This window comes from Salmo salar, chromosome 15 (genome assembly GCF_965601325.2).
Source record: "Salmo salar chromosome 15, fSalSal1, whole genome shotgun sequence".
NCBI classification, from domain to species: domain Eukaryota; kingdom Metazoa; phylum Chordata; class Actinopteri; order Salmoniformes; family Salmonidae; genus Salmo; species Salmo salar.
Window position 1 is genome coordinate 61,760,461 of NC_138305.1, and position 9,743 is coordinate 61,770,203.

The following is a 9,743-nucleotide window of genomic DNA, read 5'->3' on the forward strand; positions in this document are numbered from 1 at the left end:
AAAATGCATGCAAGCCCAGTAGTACAGGATGTAATTATGAGCATTCAAGTGAAAGTGTAATTGAACCTTTGGAGAGATGGAGAATATCATTTTTGTATTTATTTAACCCAGTAAATTGACTGAAAACACATTCTAAGTTACAGCAACAACCTGCGTCAGTTACAGGGAAGAATGCGCCAATTGGAAGCTGGGGATGATTAGGTGACCATGATGGTATGAGGGCCAGACTTGGAATTTAGCCAGGACACCAGGGTTTACACCCCTACTCTGACAATAAGTGTCATGTGATGTTTAATGACGAGTCAGGACACCCATTTAACATCCCATTCAAAAGACAGCACCCAACAACAGGGCAATGTCCCAGGGCAAATTTCTTTAATTTTTGGGGACCAGAGGAAAGAGTGCCTCCTACTGCCTCTCCAACACCACTTCCAGAAGCATCTGGTCTGCCATCCAGGGACCAACCAGGATCAATCCTGCTTACCTTCAGCGATAACCCAGCAGTGGGATGCAGGTTGGTATGCTGCTGGCAAGTCATCTTGCCAGAATGTCTTATGTGATCTCATTGGCCATGTTAATGACTGAACTAACATTTGTCTTCTGATTGAGCATCTTCATATGTACTTTTAATTATAAAATAAATCACCTCAAACAGCTTGTCTGATTCACTGAAGCTTCATGGTGATGATAGAAAAACAACCATCAAAATAACAGAATACAAAGAACACAAGGAAAATCATGAAAGGTGCTATTAAAGACTATGTTTATTAAATGGCAACGGAGTCACATGCATTGTTGGGAAATGTCCATTGGGACCTTGTGTGACTTCTCTCCCTTTGTTTTAGTTTGTGTGTTGTGGTCCCTTTCTGGTCCAACCTACACAGAGAGCAGACTTGTCCTTCAGATTCATTTCATGGAGGACGATTTCAGTAAATTGAAAATGTGTTTAAGAGTGCAAAATTCATTAAAGTGCTAGCATAACTCGTGAAAAAAATTGTGTGATATGGCAAACAACTTGCACATCCCATGGCTATGAGTAAAAAAACAAGACAAACTGAAAATATGTATTTCTTTCTCTGTATGGTCAGTATCTCACAGAAAAGTACTAAATAAAACTGCAACTATTGCATGTTTCTCTCTCCAAGACAATCACGTTACCAAAATAGAGGCACGATTTAAACACCAAACCATGCGAGGTAAATTGTTTAACACTACCTTTGATTGACACGGCAGGTAGCCTAGTGGTTAGAGCGTTAAACTAGTAACCGAAAGGTTGCAAGCTCGAATCCCCAAGCTGACATGGTAAAAATCTGTCGTTCTGCCCCTGAACAAGGCAGTTAACCCACTTGAAAATAAGAATTTGTTCTTAACTGACTTGCCTAGTTAAATAAAGGTACAATTTTACTGGAACTGTGTGTCAAGAAGGTCATAAATTAAAGGCTCTTACCCTTCAACCTCAATATAACACGGGACAGTCTTTTCCAATAAAAAAAAAATGTAACATCAAAACCTGAATTAAATTAGACAGTGTAGCTAACAGAGGTTAGGTACTGGTAAGGTCATGTGTTGCTCCTGGAGTTTCAAGACAGAGAGGAGGGATATGTCTCCGGCTGTGCACATGGACGGCAGTGGAACGGCCTCCATCTTGTGCTCAACTGTGTTGTAGTGGCACTTCCTCAGCTGGTCAGACATACTGGAGACTTCGGCGAACCGCCACTCATTAACGGGGCTAAAGGCAGTGCTGAATCTCCACACCTGCCCGAACAGAACAGGTAAGAAAGCATTAGTAAGGCAGGAAAGTTCAATCCAGTCTAGTTAACATTTAAAGGGGTATAGGGTAAGGGAATCAACATCAGTGCTATTGTACATACAATAAGAAAGGCCTATATGGTGGCAGTGGCACTTTAAAATCCTAGACAGGAAATGTAAATCCTCAGATGAGGGTTGTAAATAAAGTTTTATACAACGGGTGGGTCTAATCCTGAATGCTGATTGGTTAAAACCGCATTCCAGCCGGGGTCTATTCCACAAGTTACCACCTGACTGCGCAATCCACTGTCTCATCAGCCCAGCCAGGCAGTTTATAAACTTGATCTCCACTATGAAAAGCATCTAGACATTATCTCACATTTCTTGTAAACTAACATTTAGTTTTCAACAGCAGAGATTTGTAGAAACCTTGCTGTCTGTCTCTCCTACATTTACAACATTGTTTCAATGTTCAAATTCGATCTCCAGCTGTCGTATAGTAATGAACGTGTCAGGAGTCGGGATGAGACAGACAGGCAGGCAGCTTTTCTCAGCCAGTCGAAATCATGAATCAGCATCATTTTTTATGGATATATACAAAGACATATCAATAAGAAACAGGTAAAACGAGACCAAAGGCAGCTAGTTTGCAGTCTTTCCAGCTTCAGTTTCAAGTTCGTGTAAGCTGTGTTGTTGACTAGCTCCTCTGAACAACGCAAGAGCACATTTTCTATGCCAGGTGAAATCGTGCCTCATTAGCTAATTGTTCTGGGATGTATCCAAATAAATGTCACTAGGAAACAGCTAAAACAAATGCAGCTACATTGTTGTTATTCTGGCTACATTTTTCGACATGACTGTAAATTAGCCGTAGTTGGCTAGCTAGCATGGGATAAGAACGTTGACAGCCAGTATGGTAATGGGACTTTTAGAATTAACAACTGGGTCGCGTCCATAGATACAGAACAAAAAGACTGGCTCGCTTCTCTGGCAACCGAACGGATAGAATGAACGACCAGCCGGCTTGTTTAGAAACCTTAGATTTGTGTCGGGACTATGTCTTGAGGAAGGATGGATGATTGATTAATAAATTAATCAAAATAAAAAGTTTCTAATGAAAATACAGTGCCTTCGGAAAGTATTCTGACCCCTTGGCTTTTCACATTTTGTTATGTTACAGGCTTATTCTAAAAATGATTAAATAAAAAATCCTCAGCAACCTACACACAATACCCCATAATGACAAAGCAAGTTTTTTACATAAATTAGCAAACATTTCCAAAAACTGTTTTTGCTTGGTCATTATGGGGTATTGTATGTAGACTGAGGGGGGGGGGGGGGGGGACGATTTAATCAATTTTAGAATAAGGCTGTAACGTAACAAAATGTGGAAAAAGTCAAGGGGTCTGAATACTTTCCAAATGCACTGTATGTAAATCATTATTTGAATATGTTGGTGACCCGTTTTATTAAAGTGATGATGCCCTCAAAGCCGGTGTTTGCAGGATATATTAGCACGGTTTGCCTAACAACACCCGAGCCAATATATCCTCTAGACACCGGCTTCTTCGGGCATTATCAATTAAATAAACTAGAATACTGGCGTTCCAAAAGGCGAACTTTTGCACATCTTACACATACTGTAAGAGTAACGAGTTGACATCACCTGGTGGCACAGTTTCAGCCAACAAATGTGAGTTTCTTACCCTGTCTTTGATCTGCCATAAGAAAGTAACGTTTGGATATTGACTTCTCTCCCACCGTAGTTCTACAATTCCCCGGGACTGCAGCAGACTAGCACACGCGTACCTCATGGTCCACGACAACATGGACAGCTGGGACAGGCTGAAGCCATCCAGGAAGCAGGCCACATGCTGCAGCACCTCAAAGGGAAGCCCACTAAAAGGGAAGCCCACCTCAAAGGGAAGCCCACTAGACTCCCCAACGGTCCCGTCCCCCCCCTCAACGGGGCTGGGCTTCACCCCGAATGACCTAAAGTTCTGATTATGGATGACCTTTGACCCCTGGTATGAGGGGGAGAACCTGCGCTGGGAGTAGGTGCAGCCGTAGTAGGCCAGGGGACAGTGGTATTCCATCTAGTTGCTGAGGCCTGTGTGCATGTCCTTGTGGAGGTTCTTGAAGTGGGAGGAGTAATCGTCCCTGCGGAACAGCTGGCCACAATCGAAGGAAAACATTTGCTGGAGCCGATTACATGGGATGTTCCGGATCTGTGGAACTTCCTCTAGAACCAGGTCCAGGCTGAGGGTGCGGAAGGGGCTGGGATATGAGAGTTGTGGCGCATGGTCACAGGCAGCTGACGACGCCAACCCTCGTGCTGGTCACCAAGATGGGGGCAGGGGAGGTGAAGGTCTGTGTGCCGAAGTTGACGTGGAAGCCGTCCACATTGGCAGTGTCGGAGATCCTGAGGCACTTGCGGGACTCCTCCAGGCAGAGGAGGGCAGCTGCAGTGATCAGGTCGATCTTCCCCAGGCCCATGGAGTCGTCCTCCTGCTCCAGGTCTGACGTATCCACTGTCTTGTCCTCCATTTTGGGTCTAAACCTAACCCGGACTCTCCGTCCGTTGGACAGAGCAAACTGGCCCGAGCCTCTGAGCAACAGGTGGTTCTGGAACTTCCTCTCCAGTTCCCTGTCCTCTAGGACCACGTGACTGGCCCTGTGTGCCATACCCTGGTGGATCTGCATGGGTGGTGCTAGTTGCGTTGCTGGGTGAGATTGGGGATGCTGTAGCTGTGACAGAACCAGAGGGCCCTTGAGGTACAGGTGGAGGATTCAAGTCATCTTGCACCTTGATTGGGCAAACTGCTTCACTGGAAGACCAACTGGTTCCAGGTTGATGCTGATCTACTGAGTCTGAACCTAAGGCCTGCTCCCCTGGTCTCTTCTGGGAGCCTTTCCCACTCAAACAACCATTACATAAGCTTTGTTCATTCAGCCCCTCAACACTCCTCGAGGTCACACCTGAAAGCTCCATCCACATCTCGCCATCGGCAAAGACCTCCATAGCAACCTCACTGTCAGTTCCGCTGACCACTCTAAGCTCTCCAACTGATGACCCTGCCTCAGCATCTTTCATCTCAACGTTCGTCAAGTCTGCAGCTTCCGATTGGTGGGAGCTGACGTAAGCTCTGCTTGCGGGTGAGTGGGGGCTCCGTTGATTGGGTCTGTATATTTAACCGTGTTTCTGAGGTCGCCCTGTGCTGTGACCAGGCTCCTCCTCAGCTGGACCGTCGCCCGGTGGAGTTGGTGCAGCTGATAAGCTGACCGTAGCACTCCTTCACATCCAAATCTCCAGCCTGTTATGAAGCAGCAGCTCATCGTTCCAGTCAATGCTGTTGATCTTGATGCATTGCTCTGTGCTGAGAACGTCCAACGCTGCGGCAAGGCTCCGCGCCGTCTCCACCATGTACAGCTTGCTATACCACTCCTCGTTCAAACCATTTATTCCGTTAGCAATTTTATCCTTCGCTGAGCTCAGTGGCGGTGACTGTGACGTCAATGTTGGTGATGACTGTGTCGTCAATAGTGGTGGTGACTGTGTCGTCAATAGTGGTGGTGACTGTGTCGTCAATAGTGGTGGTGACTGTGTCGTCAATAGTGGTGGTGACTGTGTCGTCAATAGTGGTGGTGAATGCGTTGTCAACGCAGTGTCCTTCTCACTCGCGCTCTCTACGGTGAAAACAGGTGGCTCTCTCTCGACCGTGGGCGCCGTTGGGACCACCTTGAGGGACTTGACCAGCGTGTACTTGTCCTGCAGGGCCAGCGCCATGTCCAGCTGCTCTGTCTCCTCCACCCCCCAGCTCAAGCTCTCGTATGATGTGTAATCCAGGCAGCTGATAGCTCACCTGTTCCACTCCATGGTGTGCAGGCATCCGGGTCTGCACTAGTGTGTCAGGGAAGCCAAAACCCCTGTTCAGGCAGGGCACTCTCTCCAGGGGACAGAGGAGGAGGTGCTCGGGCCCTTTGTAGGAGTGGAAAATGGCCCCACAGACTAGGGGGCAGGTGACAGGAGATACCGGGTTCTGGCCTGGTCATGCACCTCTGACTCAGGCAGGTCACACAGCGGATATGTTGCTGCTCCATCTTTAAGAGGGCAGGGAGTGGAGTATTTAGAGTGTTGTAAGGTGGAGCTGGGAGTGGTGGTGGGACCGGGAGAGTCAGCAGCTCTGTGAGGGAAAACGAGAAAATACACAGGACCTAATTTTGTAGTTTTGATGCAGACAATACAGTACAGTCAATAGAAGAAGTATTTAAATGGAATCATTAGCTTTTATTTCTACACAAGTAAATTGGATGAAAATGTACCAAAAGGCAGCAATTCACTGTCAGAATCATGCAAGTATCAACATTATATCAAATAATAATTTGGATAGGAAAGTGGTCTGTCTTGCTCAGTTCAATACGTAAGCTAAAGAGCGAGCTGGTTTAGCTATGTCGAGTCACTGTAACACCAAATAAAAAGCATAACAACTTGACTGGCCAACTGGATAGCTACTTAGCATAAATTAGTCGCTAGTTCGCCAGATTTGTCGACAAAGGAAAACAAGCTGAAGCTAGCTAGCAAGTTAGCAAGATTCAGCTTGACAACCCAAAACAAACCTAACGAATGAAGGAAAACTATTTCAGGGACTGGTTTCATAGACTGGCCATGCTGACGTTGAGATTCATTGTAGACAACACCTAGCAAGAAGACCGTGTCGCAGTAGCTATGTCCCATGAACAACTCAACAAGAAACGTATATTCTTGGCTAACGTTACCTACTACAGTACCGTGGAGTTGATGTAAACCGGTTGTTCAAACTCTACGACTAAAGAAACATAGCTATTTTCCCGTTTATCTTACAGTGTTACAGCTGGGTATAAACTACTTTTTTCTATACATTTTTTCTCTTCTTTCAATCAACCTCCCTTTGCCTTGTGTGTCTGTCTGCTGCGGCGCCCTCTAAACTGATAGCAGGGGCATATTCATCACGTCAATTTTGTTGCAAAACGTTTCTTAAACTGAAGGTAATGGAACGAAACAGGGAGGGACCTACCTGAATTTGTCCAATAGAAACTCTCATTTTAGGAACGTTTTGAAACGGTTTGTACTAACGATTACAGGTCGTCACTAGTTACCACAGCCACAAAGTTTATTTTCGTTTACATGAATGTTACGAAATAGCCAATATTGACTTTGTGACTATGGAAACTAGTGGAAACCTCAAAGAGAGATGTGAGTTCCCATTGGACAATGATTGTCATGTGGGTCGCTGTTCTTTCCTTTTTCTTGAAGTTTGGCATGTGAGGTTTTCCTTCAACTATTTCACCGCGAAGCAGTCGTATGCCAGATGTCCATAACACGTTTTGATATTAGCTGGGTAGTAATGCGATTCGTAATTAGCATCTTCAAATGAAAAACTTGTATCATTTAGCTGAGACGCTAGTTGATATTGTCATCATGCAGCAGTTACGTATGATAAAATCGTCCATATCCAATTCGGGAACAGGAATGGCTCATTGCAATGTAAGGGGCCGATCGATATTTACAGAATGGAAAACGGAGGAGGGTCATCCTTTTTCAATATCAGTCAAGGGGAGGATTTAGTATTTTTCTAATTGTTTTTAAGTAGTCCAGGGGAGGGTAATGTAATTTGTAGTTGATGACATTTCAATATTTCTCTGTGTTTTAGAATGAGTTGCTTATTAGGCTATATATTCGTGTGCCCGATGCAGCCCCTCATCTCTGATTCTCCGCTGGGCAAGCAATATCAGTTGTGCCTATAAGCTATTTATTGTGGTCTCAATCAAAAGACTACGAAGTGCATGCTCTGAGAAGCACAGAGCAAAATTATATTTCTAAAATAGCTGCTGGGATTGTGTGAATAAAATTAGGCTGCATTACACACTGCAATGGATATTCCAACCCTGAGCTCCCACCTGCTCTGCTCTTGCTGATCAAAGTGCAGTTCAGGAGGAGTGCAGTTCAGGAGGAGAATCAAAGGTTTTTTCCGACAATTATTTTTGATTAGGCCTAGTGCAATAAATTAAATATATTGTGTGCGGACTAACCTATAGCCTATGTTCTGTGTAGTTTGAGAATGGGAGCGCGAAAATGAGGAGGAGGACCGGAGGTCAACTTTGATAGCTTGCTACTACTATAATTGATTGATTGTTAAAAACAATATGTTTCTTGTCCATGATGTATTAATCAACGTTATTGCTGGCTTTTTGTTGGAGACTATTTCTTCCTATTTAAGAAATACGAGGTAGCTCTACCTGTTTGACAGACGAAATTAGGCTGTAGGCTGCTATATCCATAGATTTGTCGGTCAATTCCTCTACCCACCATGCACTCGTTAAACAGCCTACCTCCATGTCAATGAAGGGCTGTTAACTTAAGTTAAAACCAATACCTGAGTTGAGGGGGTATGAGATGGTATGCCATAGGCCTACCATTTAGTAAAGAAAATGCCAAAAAGCACATGCTTAGCTTAAGATTCTGAAGAAAATAAAACGGGTCCGATAATATAAAGTGATCTATAACAGCGCTTTGGTCCACGCTGCTTTATGCTAGAAACAAGCTGTAAAATACCAGGAAAAGACTGATGCATATGGGAATATCATTGTTTCATTTCTTTGACATTCAGAGGCTGACTTTGCTTGGGAAGTAATCTAATTATGTTACTATCAATTGATTAAGATATTCACTTTCTGTACAATACAAACAACGCAGACAGCTTTTAGGGAAACACTTGTGACCTCTCGCTGGGTTAAATCACGGAAGAAGAGTAGGCAGCAGTTGAAGCTTAAATTGTTATGTGTCGGTAGGCGTACTCTGTCTGGGGTGGAAAGGTAGTCCTAACTTTTCAAAGAACCATGCTCAGATCCCTAATGATGTCTCAGATTAAATTATTTGCAAACAGGGACAGTTTCGTTTGCAAACAAGACACACGGATTTGGCATTGGAGAAATAGGATGAGACGAACACATAGCGCTATGTCTCGAGCCATTCTTAGCCTGTCATTTTGGTAATTTGTCTGGAATTAAAAAAATATTCCGCTAATATGTACATTTTTATGAAATGCTATTTTTTCTTGGACCTGCAAATACGATTGTAGAGTCATGTAATGCTTTTACTATAAAAAATATATTTCCACCCTTACTCTTGTCCACAGTGGTCAGCGAACGCACAACCTTCTGGTCCGCAGCCCTGTGCGATATCAAAATTCCTGCTTTGCTATCTAGTGCTTACTGGACGAAGAACAGTTTCTAAAACTGCAAATCTACGGCTCTGGTCCGTCCAAGCAGTGAGGTTAAATGGTAGACATGTTCTCTGATATCCACTTAGTTTTAATTATAATTTTGGGTATAGGGGGGTCACTTGTTATTTTTTTCTTCAGGCATTCAGGGAGGGTTTAGGTCACATGTATTTTACTGAAGGGAGGGCCATCTATTTTCACTTCATAGACGTCCGAATTTCTCCATATAACCTTTATTATAAATAACGGTTGAAGAGGAAGAGGCGAAGCGAGAGGCCCAACTCAACCAACAATATGTATTCTCTAGCAGGTGGGGTTGTTTCGTTTCTTTCGCTCACCAAACAAGGAGTTTTTGTATGGAGGTCAATAAGAGTGTCGAAATGTGGTCCAAAAAAAAAATGTAATGGCTTATTTACTATTTGTTTATTTCGAGTAGAAGTGGTGTAATGCTTAGGTTACTACGAGTTTACTGGTATAAGTAGGACACGTGACATACCGGCAACTTTGTGAAAATACATTTTATATCGGAGTTGTCTCGAGATGGCTATGCATATTTCATGACATGAAGCTAGTAACATAACATCTCTCCATTGAATTCAGGCGGTTGATGTCAACAACTATCATCGAATATTCAAAAATGTATTAAAATAATGAGATGTAACTTATCCACCAATCCAAATAAATGATTTTTTTATAAATAGGATTTAGAAAAAGAAAGGCTAGACCTAAACCTAT

At 43.6% G+C, this 9,743-nt stretch overlaps 1 pseudogene across 1 annotated transcript; it reads right to left on the reverse strand.

Moving 5' to 3' along the window:
- Nucleotides 1-741: 741 nt before the first annotated feature.
- LOC106571777 (F-box only protein 30-like) lies at nucleotides 742-6,722 on the reverse strand (annotated as a pseudogene). Its single transcript, XR_014380648.1, has 3 exons — nucleotides 6,526-6,722; nucleotides 3,456-5,933; nucleotides 742-1,755 (listed from the first exon to the last, which is right to left on the reverse strand). The product of XR_014380648.1 is annotated as an F-box only protein 30-like (transcript).
- Nucleotides 6,723-9,743: the final 3,021 nt, after the last annotated feature.